At 37.8% G+C, this 11,913-nt stretch overlaps 1 long non-coding RNA gene across 1 annotated transcript in view; it reads right to left on the bottom strand.

Moving 5' to 3' along the window:
* Positions 1 to 333: 333 nt before the first annotated feature.
* The window catches only part of LOC122683732, a 38,905-nt gene continuing 27,325 nt past the window's right edge, over positions 334 to 11,913 (bottom strand). Inside the window, exons 3-4 of the long non-coding RNA XR_006337802.1 lie at positions 2,115 to 2,251; positions 334 to 1,002 (exon numbers count right to left, since the gene is read on the bottom strand). This is a non-coding gene — a long non-coding RNA (uncharacterized LOC122683732). The remainder of the gene's footprint in view (positions 1,003 to 2,114; positions 2,252 to 11,913) is intronic.

Below are 11,913 nucleotides of genomic sequence, written 5' to 3'. Positions count from 1 at the left end.
AAAATTTACCAACTAAATTTTCTCCATGACTAATTAAAATTTAAAGGCTAAAAAATTTAAATCCTTCTCAATATATCCCATTCTGGTAAAAAATAAAGAGATAAAGAATAAGAATAAATTTATCGAAGTCAAATTAGGAACTCCATCAAAAGTCTTCCTATAAATCAAAGTGATTGATATCAAAATTACAGATTTAAAAAAATTAAAACAGCATTTGAGCTCTCATCATTTACTTTGTTCAATACCTCACTTGTTTTTGTAGAATAAAGGCTATAGCCTTCCTATTTTCAAGCTTCACTTTAATTGCAATCAGCTAAACAATTTCAAACCAAGTTTTTGTGCTTCAGTCATTGAATAACTTGATTAAAAATTTCCAACAGACTTTAAATGAATGCAAGCACAAGTTAAAGGATTTGTTTCCCAAACAAGTCCATACTATTGCAAGAAACTTATGGTGATTTGTAAATTAATACCTCAAATGCTCAAACTCTCCTGAAATGAAATTTATGAAGAGCAAGAAGGAAAGAGACTGCTAGCATACTAAGGTATTTCCTGAGCTTTGTTTTCTATCCTAACCTTCTATATGAAAAGGCACAATTAAATATGATGATAGAATAAAAATTATAGGATCTCAAATCATTTTTCCCATGCATTCACTCTCTGAAGCTATTAGAGGATGTATCCAACAATTCTATATATTAATTTAGTATCCTACAACTTTACCAAATTCACTGATGAGCTCTAGCAGTTTTCCGATGTATCACAGAGGACTTTCTAAGTATGATGCCATCTGCAAACAGTAACAATTTTATTTCTTCCTTTCCAATTTGGATTCCTTTATTTCTTTTTCCTCTCTGATTGCTATGGCTAGGACTGGAATGGCCTTTTGAAAACTTAGTTACTATAACAGCTAAGCGGGAGTTCTTTTCAGAGAGGGGGGCAAGGTTCTCCAGGAAGTCACATATGGTCTGAATCAGCCTCCAGTATATGGTTCTGTTTCTCCTGTAACAAAAATTCACAGATCAGGAATCAAGGGGTGGAAATGGGAGGGTTATCATTCACTAATACCTCTAGTGACCCAACAACAAAATTTTTTCCTCCTCTTCCCCATAACTTTATGTTCTTCTGGCCCAGAGATCTTACTCCCAAAGGGAAGAAAATGCTCCCACCAGGAAACACAATAATTCCATTAATCTAGAAGTTAAGACTGCCAAGCAGCCACTTTGGACTCCTCATTCCTAATCAACAGGCAAAGAAAAGAATTACTCTACTGGCTAGAATGATTACTCTTGCTTACCAAGGAAAACTTGGATTGATACTGTATGGTGGAGATAAGGAAGAGTTTGTCCAGGATACAGGAGAACCCATGATTAAAGTCAGTGGGAAAATATGACAACCCAATCCAGAAAGATCCTTCAGGAATGAAGTTGAGATTATCCCACCAAGTTAAGATTTATGATCAGTTGAGGTGTTTACTGAGGGGAATGGGAATACGGAGAATACGGAATGGGTAGTGAAAGAAGATAGTACTAAATACCAGCTATGACCACATGACCAGTTATGAAATTAGGACTATATTGTAATAAGTATATCATCCTTATTTTGTTATGACTATGTTTGTGTGTTAGTTTTCCTCTGTCTTTTATTTCTTAGTCATGTAACAAAAATATATTGACTTTACATGATGTCATTTAATGTTATTAACTTTACATCATCATTTTTAACTTACAGAATGTAAAGAAAAAGGGTAAATATCACTTGGGAATCCTGTGTCCTCTTACGAGGAAAGTGTTAATGCATTTTCAGTTGTGTACAAGACAGCATTATCATGTTGGGTGTAACTGTTACCATCTTTATTTGGAGATTAAGTATAGTTTAAGGAGATGTGTATGGATGCCAAGTTGACAAGGGGTAGACCTGTGATGCTTAGTTTTATGTGTCAACTTGGCTGGACCACAGTGTCCAGATATTTAATCAAACATTATTCTGAATGTTTCCATGAGGATATTTTTGTTGACGAGATGAACATGTAAATCAGTAGACTCTGAATACCCTCTATAATGTGAATAGGCCTCATTTAACCCATTGAAAGCCTGAATAAACAAAATACTGACCTGAGATGAGCAAGAAGGAATTCTGCTAGCAGACTCACTTTGCACTTAAACAGCAACTCTTCCCTGGGTCTCCATCCTGAGAGCCAACAAACTTGAACTGCAACATAGGTTACTCCTTGGGTCTCTGGTCTGCTCACCTATTTTACAGATTTTGAACCTGTCACCCTCCATAATCACATAAGCATAAGCCAATTACTGCAACATAGGTTACTCCTTGGGTCTCTGGTCTGCTCACCTATTTTACAGATTTTGAACCTGTCACCCTCCATAATCACATAAGCATAAGCCAATTCTTCTACATATATGTATACATATACATTCTATTGGTTCTGCTTCTCCAGAACTAATATAAATCAGTTCAGTTCAGCAACTCAGTTGTGTCCGATTCTTTGTGACCCCATGAATCGCAGCACGCCAGGCCTCCCTGTCCATCACCAACTCCCAGAGTCTACCCAAACCCATGTCCATCGAGTCAGTGATGCCATCCAGCCATCTCATCCTCTGTCATCCCCTTCTCCTCCTGCCCCCAATCCCTCCAAGCATCAGGGTCTTTTCCAATGAGTCAACTCTTCGCATGAGGTGGCCAAAGTAGTGGAGTTTCAGCTTCAACATCAGTCCTTCCAATGAACACCCAGGACTGATCTCCTTTAGGATGGACTGGTTGGATCTCCTTGCAGTCCAAGGGACTCTCAAGAGTCTTCTCCAACACCACAGTTCAAAAGCATCAGTTTTTCGGTGCTCAGCTTTCTTCACCTAACACCCAAAAAAAGATATCCTTTTCATTATAGGAGACTGGAATGCAAAAGTAGGAAGTCAGGAAACACCTGGAGTAACAGGCAAATTTGGCCTTGGAGTACAGAATGAAGCAGGGCAAAGGCTAATAGAGTTTTGCCAAGAGAACACACTGGTCATAGCAAACACCCTCTTCCAACAACAAGAGGAGACTCTACACATGGACATCACCAGATGGTCAACACTGAAATCAGACTGATTACATTCTTTGCAGCCAAAGACTGAGAAGCTCTATACAGTGAGCAAAAACAAGACCAGGAGCTGACTGTGGCTCAGATCATGAACTCCTTATTGCCAAATTCAGACTTAAACTGAAGAAAGTAGGGAAAACCACTAGACCATTCAGGTATGACCTAAATCAAATCCCTTATGACTATACAGTGGAAGTGAGAAATAGATTTAAGGGACTAGATCTGATAGACAGAGTGCCTAATGAACTATGGCCGTAGGTTCGTGACATTGTACAGGAGACAGGGATTAAGACCATCCCCATGGAAAAGAAATGCAAAAAAGCAAAATGACTGTCTGAAGAGGCCTAACAAATAGGTGTGAAAAGAAGAGAAGCAAAAAGCAAAGGAGAAAAGGAAATATATCGCCATCTGAATGCAGAGTTCCAAAGAATAGCAAGGAGAGATAAGAAAGCCTTCCTCAGCGATCAATGCAAAGAAATAAAGGAAAACAACAGAATGGGAAAGACTAGAGATCTCTTCAAGAAAATTAGAGATACCAAGGGAACATTTCCTTCAAAGATGGGCTCAATAAAGGACAGAAATGGTATGGACCTAACAGAAGCAGAAGATATTAAGAAGAGGTGGCAAGAATACACAGAACTGTACAAAAAAGATCTTCATGACCCAGATAATCACGATAGTGTGATCACTCACCTAGAGCCAGACATCCTGGAATGTGAAGTCAAGTGGGCCTTAGAAAGCATAGTGGAGGTGATGGAATTCCAGTTGAGCTGTTTCAAATCCTAAAAGATGATGCTGTGAAAGTGCTGCACTCAATATGCCAGCAAATTTGGAAAACTCAGCAGTGGCCACAGGACTGGAAAAGGTCCGTTTTCATTACAATCCCAAAGAAAGGCAATGCCAACGAATGGTCAAACTACCACACAATTGCACTCAATTTACACGCTAGTAAAGTAATGCTCAAAATTCTCCAAGCCAGGCTTCAGCAATACGTGAACTGTGAACTTCCAGATGTTCAAGCTGGATTTAGAAAAGGCAGAGGAACCAGAGATCAAATTGCCAACATCTGCTGGATCATCGAAAAAGCAAGAGAGTTCCAGAAAAACATCTATTTCTGCTTTATTGACTATGCCGAAGCCTTTGACTATATGGATCACTAATATAAATAGCTAATAAAAATTCAGAACAATGGTATCTGGTGATTTGTAGATTATTGGAGAGAGACACACAGGAGTTTAAGGTATTAGTAATATTTGATTTTGTTACCTGGGTGAAGAGTACATGTATTTTATGTTATTGCTATACATGGTTGGCATACCTTTCTTTGTGAATAATGCATATCACATACACACATTTGTGCACACACAGAAAAGTTTAACTTAGGACAGATAAAATAGTAGACTTCCAGCTTAACACAGAAAGAGCAAACTAGAAAATACACATAAGAAAATTGTCAAATATGCATCAGAAGAAGATAACAAGATGTAAAACATGAAAGATTAAGAAGCAGAACAAGAGAAGAAAAACTCAAGTTTTTCAAGGAGAGCATATAATGGTGAAGTTAAAATATTCAAAGAGATCATGGCTAATACATTTTCTTATATAGAAACAGGACTAATAAAATAAGTATAAATAAATAGGTGCAAAATATCAAATACTAAAAGAAACTGCAGTAAAGGAAATCTCAAAGACAACAAAAAAGGACACAAAAATTAGATGTACAAGAGATTTCACACCAACAAGAAGCCAGAGACAACTAGTAAAGCGTGCCAAGAGAAAAATAACTGTCAGTCTCAAGCTGTACTTCCAACTAAACAATCATTCAAAAGTTGAAAAGTAAACTTTTGGTTCAAGGGAGAAAAGAAGCTCTCTTTTCAGACTCCTGCTAAAAGAACTAGGGAAGAACACTTCTGCAAAAAGGAAACTGAACCTCTAATAAAGAAATAATCTACAAGAAGCAACAGCGAGGAAATAAAATTATAATTTGAAAAATAAAATTAGTAAGTCTTAATAAAAACTGATGGTAAAAATTATTAATTTGAAATAAGAGGGTTTAAAAAATGAGTTGGAAATAAAATACTATATAAGTATAACATAGACTATAGGAGAGTAGATACTGTGTGCTCTGTTGCTCAGTAGTTTCCAACTCTTTGCGACCCCATGGACTATAACCTGCCAGGCTCCTCTGTCCATGTGATTACCCCAGAAAGAATACTGGATTGGGCTGCCATTTCCTCCTCCAAGGGATCCTCCTGACCCAGCGATCAAACCCAGGTCTCCTGCATTGCAGGTGGATTCTTTACCAACTGAGCCCCCTGGGAAGTCCAGAGAGAAGACAAGAGATTTATTTGTTGTTTAGCCACTCAGTCACGTCTGACTCTTTGTGACCCCATGGACTGTAACCTTCCAGGCTCCTCTGTTCATGGTATCTCCCAGGCAAGAATACTGGAGTAGGTTGCCATTCCCTTCTCCAGGGGATCTTCCTGACCCAGGGATCCAACCCTCATCTTCTGCATTGGATTGTGATCATTCTAAAATCTTTGTATTATTTTGGAGAAAGATAAAGACACTTATTTAACCTCAAACTTTGGTTAAGTATATATACTAAAAATTTAAGAGAATCACTGAAGTAGTAGACTGTGCAATTTCCCAAAATGTGAAGGATAAAATAGAAACAAGAAAGTGAAAAGGGATAAAGCAATAACAACAAAAAAAGGACGATCATAATGGGGAAAAAATGGTAGGAATACATCCAAGTATTTCAGTAAACACAGTACATAGTAAATGCAAATTTAACTGACAAACCACAAACCTATCGATATGTTTTAGCATTAAATGTTTTAACTCTTAGAAACTGACTAGATCAAGTACTCCAGAGTTGATACTGCATGAGATTGAACATCAAAATTTAGAAATTTGGTAGAATGGACATATATGATTCATTTTCTGAGTGCACAGAATATCTGCAACCAACAATTAGAGATTAAGCATCTTTTCAAGCACACAAAGAACACATAAAACTAGATTATCTACACAGATAATTTTTGAAAAGTATAGCAGACACTCTTCTGTCTGCCCAACACAATGTCTAGCCCATTTCCTCATTAACAGAACCTGCTTTTGTGTTCAGATAGTAATGAGCTCCTTTGATCTGTAGCAAGGACTGCTTTGCTACAGCTCCAGGGAGTGAATAATGATCAACTCCAGCCAGTTATTTCATAAGTGCACACGGTTAGTGTGTAGTCCTGGAAATGATTTTCTTGTACAAATCCAGCAATTATATTTTTAAAAATACTCTTGAATTTTTCATGCGGACAACTATATGTTATAAAAATTATTGTTGTATTTCTTTTCAGTCCTAACGAATGTTATTTCTTTTCCTTCCTTGGACACAGGCTAAGACCTATGATATATAGATGAAATCATACATTATTGGCAAACACTATTATATTACTCCTAATTTTCAGGGGAATGCTTCTGATGTGTCATCAGAAATAATATAGTTTATGTGTGCTTATATGCTCAGTCATGTCTAACTCTTTGTGACCCTTTGGACTGTAGCCTGCCAGGTTCCTCTGTTTATAGGATTTCCCAGGCAAGAATACTGGAGTGGGTTGCAATTTCCTTTTACAGGGGATCGTCCCAACCCAGGGATGGAAACTGCAGCTGTATCGCTTGCACTGCAGGAAGATTCTTTACCTGCTGAGCCATTGGGGAAGTCAATAATTTTTGTAGTAGATTTTTAAAAGGTTATCTTTAATGGATAAAGAAGTTTTCTTCTCTTCTTAGTCTGCTATGAGTTTTCTTTTCTCATAAATGGTTATTGAAAGGTAACACTTTTTTTCTCCTGCATCTATTGAAATGATCAGAAGCTTTTTTCCCTTTGATCTACTCTTGTGCTAACTACATTAACAAACTGTTTTAGAACTTGTGGATAAATCTAACTTGGTCAACATGCATTTAAGTATTTATGTATTATTTTATATTTATATATAATGTATATGTTTATGTGCTTAGTCACTTAATCATGTCCAACTTTTTGCGACCCCATGGACTATAGCCCACCAGGCTCCTCTGTCCATGGGGATTCTCCAGGCAAGAATAGTGGAGTGGGTTGCCATGCCCTCCTCCAGGTTCAATCCCTGGGTTGGGAAGATCCCCTGGAGGAGGGCAAGGCAACCCACTCCACTGTTCTTACCTGGATGGTTGACTATGTATATGTGTATATTAACATACATATATGTGAAAAATGTTAGTCACTCAGTCATGTCTGACTCTTGGGGCCCCCATAGATTGTAGACTGACAGGCTCCTCTGTCCATGGAATTCTCCAGGCATACACATACACATACACATGCACATAATGTATAACATACACATTTCTATTTTGATTTATGAATACTTTATTCAGGATTTTTAAATCTCTGTTCATGAATGAGACTGATCTATAAATTTTCCTCCCTCATATTTTCTTTATCTCTTTCTATATCTAAGTCTTATTATTTATAAAAATCAGATGTTCCAGTCTTCAAATGCTCTCTAAATTGCATTACAAAAGATCTCTGAGACATTTCTGAAGATCTTGTCAATTTTTCCTTGCAATTTTGTTGACTTTTGTTTTACTTATTTTAATTTTATGTCATTGGATGCCTACAGATTTAATATTGTTATATTTTTTGTTGAAATATATATTTCATCATTAGGAAGTAGTCACTTTAACCCTTAATAATGCTTTTGCCTTAAAGTTTATTTTCTCTAAAAATATTATAGATTTTAACTGATACTTTTTTAACACATATATATATATGTGTGCGTATATATATACATATACAGTACATATATACATATGTATAAACATATATATACATAATACATATGTATTTAATGTATTTTGTATTATTTTAATGTATTTATTATTACATGTATTATTTTAATGTATTTATTATTTAATGTATTTATTATTAATGTATTATTATTTTAATGTATTTTAATGATTAATGTATTTAATATGTATTTAATACATATATATATGTATATATATTGCATTCTTTGATTTTCAATGTTTCTTTGTGCTTATCATAAGTATGTTCCTTTTAATTACATATACTTCTTATAATCAAGCCTGACTATCAAATATTCCATCTCTTCCATCCCCTCTTATACTTTCCTGACATATGTATGTTAGATCTTTTCTTTCCTCCAGGAGGAAAGAAGTCTGTCCTTCAGGAGAGACTAGAGGAGGCACAGTACTATTTGTCTTATATGGATATTTTTCTAATAATTTCTTTAGAGTCTATCTTCTTATAAGTTCAACCATGCATTTCAAAGAATGATTGTTGTATTATACCCAGCATTTCTCAATGTTTGAATTGGAGATGATCTTATGACTTTGATTCCTTTTCAACTGATAAATGTTGAAATGTCCTTTTTTCTATTTAGGTTTTATTAAATGCTAAAAATATTTGCCCACCCTCTTTCAGGGTCCAAAGTTGAGGGCACATGTGGGGAGTCAGGAAACAGGCTGTTTCTAAAGCTATGCCAAATTATGCGTATTTGATCAAGTTGCTTAAAGCTTCCTTCCCATGGTTCCAGATGCTATGACTTTAAAAAACAGAGCATATAAATAGCACTGGACTAAAGCATAGGGGCTAGTCTGCTTGTGAACGGGAACTGAGGACCTTAAAAGAAAGAATAGGGAGAAAACAGGTGCCCCTGTCTTCCTATGGCTGCTGGTGACCCCTTCTTTCAATTCTTCTTACTAAATTTTAGACAAAAGCGAAAGGAAGGAGAAAAAACAGTATTTTAGTTTCATCACTAAACTTGAGTCATATGTGTACAGGAAAATCATCAAGAGTCTTATGGTGTAAAGAACAATTTCAGCAGTTCCGTGGACAGTATCCACTCTGACTGATGCAGTGGGCCTTGATAGGGTCAACTTGAGAACTGGTTCACTGCAAAAGAATTAGGAAGATTGGCGTTGAAGCAGACTGGGCAAGGAGCCTTCCTTTCCCTTGTTCTCGGTAGATCTTTGCCGTATTGGTTGCAGAACCATCCTACTCTAAGTGAGATCTCTAATATCTGCTCCCTTCTCCCCACCTTCTCCCTCTCGTAGTTCCTCTCCACGTTTAAACAGTGGTGAGGGCTCAGCTGGAGTCTAGCTTCAGCCTGATCCCACAGCAAGTGCTGGAGCCCGACTGGTTCAAAGTTATTTCACCTTCAGGTAAGGGGACTGGGTTTAAGAAACCCTGCGACATATGTACCCCAAAGTTCATTGCAGCACTATTTACAATAGCTAGGACATGGAAGCAACCAAGATGTCCATCGGCAGATGAATGGATAAGGAAGTTGTGATACACACACACAGTGGAATATTACTCAGCTATAAAAAGGGAGGCATTTGAGTCAGTTATAATGAGGTGGATGAACCTAGAGCCTATTATACAGAGTGAAGTAAGTCAGAAAGAGAAAGACAAATACTGTCTATTAATGCATATATGTGAAATCTAGAAGGATGGTACTGACAATCCTACATGCAGGGCAGAAAAGGAGACACAGACATAAGGAACAGACTTTTGGACTCAGTGGGAGAAAGCGAGGGTGGAATGATTTGAAAGAACAGCACAGAAACACATACATTACCATATGTAAGATAGATGACCAGTGCAAGTTTGAGGCATGAAGCAGGGCACCCAAAGCTGGTACTCTGTGACAACCTAGACAGATAGGGGAGGGAGGGAGGTAGGAAGGGGGTTCAGCATGGGGTCGGGGGACATATATAGGCTGCTGCTGCTGCTGCTAAGTCACTTCAGTCGTGTCCAACTCTGTGCGACCCCACAGATGGCAGCCCACCAGGCTCCTCTGTCCCTGGGATTCTCCAGGCAAAAACACTGGAGTGGGTTGCCATTTCCTTCTCCAATGCATGAAAGTGAAAAGTGAAAGTGAGGTTGCTCAGTCGTGTCCAACTCCTAGCGACCCCACAGACTGCAACATACCAGGCCGCTCCATCCATGGGATTTTCCAGGCAAGAGTACTGGAGTGGGGTGCCAATGCCTTCTCCAGGACATATATATACCTATGGTCAACTCATGTTGATGTATGGGAAAAAAACACCACAATACTGTAAAATAATTATCCTCCAATTACAATAATTAAAAAAAAAGAATCCCTCTGTCAGTTCCTCACTCACTGAGGACTGCTCCTTAGGGCTGGGGCTATAACCTCCCATGACATGGTTCCTATTTGACTCAGGGCACTTCAGAGAAGCAAGCATCAGCAAACCGCAGCCCTTAACGTACCCAGGGTGCTGGGGCAGGAAATGCACCAGCTGGCGATGGAATCTAGGTAGGGCACCTATCCAGTTTCACATTTCTATAGCAAAGCCTGCCAGCAGGGTGACTGTGGCCCTGTGAGGGGTGTATGACTCAAAGGAACAACTAGGCTTTCCCACTCTCCTAAGGCTTTTTTGGAAGCTGTCCTGGTTAGAGTTTGCCATTAACTTAGTAGCCGATAACTCTTTGTAGTTTGGAAAAATTACACATAGTCTAGAAAGAGTGAATAAAGAAGAAGGATGTTCCTAAAAAATATTCTTTCAGAACCCAATTCCACCATGGTATTTTGCTGCCTTGTTTCAGGGACCAGTTTTTGAAACTCATTAGAAAACCAGAGCTAATTTCAGACTTCCTATGTCTTGCAAAGGGCAGAATATTCTTTGTAAGGAAAATATATTTGCATCAGGGTGCACATGTACCAGTCAATTTAATTAAACACAGAAAGTTCTTTGTCATCTGGGCTTAACCATATTGAACTGCCATAGAAATTCAATATAAAACAAGGTAATGTTTGGCACAAATACTAGAGCCATAAAATATGTCTCACAGTGCTGCAGCCTAGATGTAAGATAAATTTTAGGTAAGATCTTAGAAAAACTACAATAAATATATATGTGTCAAAGGGGCAAGGATCTCAGGTCCTTATAAAAACAATAATAATTCTTGGCATCAGTACAGATGGAAAATCTAGATTTAAAAACACTTTCTAAAGCAATTAGGGGAGAAATGTCTTTTTGCTTTTGTTGGCAGATGCATCAATTTTCTCTAGTAAAATATTCAAGAAACTGGTGACATGGGTTACCTGTGGCAGGGAAATTTTCCAGCTAAAAGAGGTGAGTGATACAAAAGCTTTTAGCCATTTTGTTAAAAGAAAAAGAAAGAAAAAACTTTGAGCATCTGCAAATTTCAGCATTTGGTATTGGAAACCAATCCCCTGTGAATATAAAGGAATGACTGTATGTTTAAAAAATAATTTTATATCAATACAGGTGAGTGAAAGGTGAAAGGGTTAGTTACTCAGTCATGTCTGACTGTTTGCGATCCCATGGACTGGGCTCCTCTGTCCATGGGATTCTACAGGCAAGAATACTGGAATGAGTTGCCATTTCCTTCTCCAAGGGATCTTCCCAACCCAGGGATTGAACCCAGGTCTCCCACATTGCACACAGGTTCTTTACCATCTGAGCCATGCCCCAGGTACTCAAAAACTTACTCCTTTGTCCATGGAATTCTCCAGGCAAGAATACTGGAGTGGGTAACCATTCCTGTCTCCGGTGTAACTTCCAGAGCCAGGACCTGAACCCAGATCTACTGCACTGCAGGCAGATCTCTACCGTCTGAGCCCAGAGAGGTAGAGATAAACTTTCATTGAGGAATGAGTATAATGAAGTATGCTAACTATTTTGCTAAGGTATTTATGTATGTCCTTATTAATTTTTACCACAAGATTTGGGGTAGGTGATGTTACTTTCCCATTGTACAGATAAGG

Source organism: Cervus elaphus, chromosome 25 (assembly GCF_910594005.1).
Source record: "Cervus elaphus chromosome 25, mCerEla1.1, whole genome shotgun sequence".
Lineage (NCBI taxonomy): Eukaryota > Metazoa > Chordata > Mammalia > Artiodactyla > Cervidae > Cervus > Cervus elaphus.
The sequence above is the reverse complement of the archived record's forward strand: the minus strand, read 5'-3'. Positions and strand labels throughout refer to the sequence as shown.